We start from the raw sequence: 1,916 nt of genomic DNA on the forward strand, positions 1-1,916 counted from the left end.
CTATTGTGTGAACCAGTTTCTTCCTATCTCCTCCTAAACCTAAACTTATCCAACTTGAATCTGTTGCTGAGTCCTATCCTGCTCGGATATTATAAGAACTTTATCTATATCCCCTTATTGATTCCTTTCACCCACTTAAATACTTCTATCATATCTCCCCGCACTCTTCGTCTTTCTAGGAATGCAAGTTAAGTTTCTTTAGCCTATCCTGATATGGAAGGTTTCTAAGTCCCGGAATCATTTTTGTCATTCTTCGCTGCACTGACTCTAGTGAATTTATATCCATTCTATAATAGGGGCACCAGAACTGAACCGCATAATCGAGGTGTGGCCTGACTAGCGCAAGATATAGTTGCAATAAGACCTCTGCACTCTTGTTATACATTATAAGTATTTGTTCTTCCAAATAAGTACGCTGCACTTGCTGGTGTTGAATTTCATTTGCCATTTTCAGACCCCCTGCAGTTTATTTAGATCCTCCTGTAATGCATTTGCATCCTGCCGTGAATTAATTTGCCGTATTTTGGTGTCATCCGCAAACTTGCTTATGTCACTGCTGATCCCAGTATCTAGATCGTTTATGTAGATTATGAACAAGAGTGGGCCTAGTAGGCTTTGAGCACGTGTATGTTTGCTCCTGGTGGTTGTGATGGTGAGCGACCTCAATATGTTGTGTCTGTTTCGTCCTGTGCCTGAGATACTCGAGTTGCGGCCTGAAAGTGAGTTTCTGGTCGAACCAGATTCCAAGACACTGGTGGGTGTTGGTCCAGACGGCGTGCTTTGTATGAAGAGCATCATGTCTAGTGTGTCTGTGTAGATGGCCATCGCTTTCAACTTGGCTGGATTTATGTTGAGTCCAAGTCTGTTGCACTCCTCTTCTATAAGTTGGAGTGCATGTTGCGTGTTGACTAGTCTGTTTGCTCCTCTTACTATGAGCTGTAAGTCGTCTGCATTGCAGAGGAGCTTGGCTGTTTGTCTGAAAGGAAGTCTGACTAGATTTTCCATTAGGACATTGAACAGCGTTGTGGGGATCCGTTCCAGATGTGTCTGTATCCTAGCCTAATTCTGGCCAGGACTACATCATATTGTCTAGTTCTGTCCTTATGCTGGCCATACCGGTACCTTCAGAGTGTATTGTCACAAAATTTGTCATATTTACTATTGCTACAACTACCAGGTCTCTCTGCATTTCTCAGTTCTTCTAGATCAGAGTTCATGATTCTGACTTGAATGTTTTTAAGTACAGCATTGACAGGCCAAGGTCACGGTCAACATTTTCTTTCTTACATGCCTCATTGGCCAGTCTATCAGCACGGTCATGATACCTAATTCTAACATGGGACGGAGTCAACACAAATTCTATACGAAAGTTGTTCTCATTGGTAGTTATCACATTTCTTTTAATATCACAGACACTTTAGACATAGAACCTGACGGACTGTTCATTGATTTCAAAGCACTTTTGAGAGTCACAAAATATCACCCCACCTCCATTTTCTTTAAGGTAGTCTGTGGCTAAGTAGATTCTCATTAGCTCAGTTTGAGTTGTGCTGGCCCAGTTGTTCAGCCTCTGCCTGTTTGACAGTATCATTTTCTTTTATATTTTACAAATGCACAACCTGTTCTACCTGTGTTTGTCTGCACAGAAACGTCAGTAAAAAGCATAACATTTACTTGATTTAATACTCCCAAGGTGACTGTTAATAGTTTATAGTGTTATACATCTCACCACATCGGTGTTAAACATTTGCTTACCGCTAGCAGGGTAATTAATAGGAACTGATATATCCAGCTCAGGAGGAATGGCATTAATGGGTTCGTCTGCGGCGATTGGGACATTCAGTTTCAAGAGATCTGCAACACTTTATGAAGCCATGGCCCCAAAGAGAGTCTTTAGTTGAAGGTTAGCGAGATAG

The sequence above is a fragment of the Homarus americanus genome, unplaced genomic scaffold (assembly GCF_018991925.1).
Source record: "Homarus americanus isolate GMGI-L3 unplaced genomic scaffold, GMGI_Hamer_2.0 scaffold58074, whole genome shotgun sequence".
NCBI lineage: Eukaryota > Metazoa > Arthropoda > Malacostraca > Decapoda > Nephropidae > Homarus > Homarus americanus.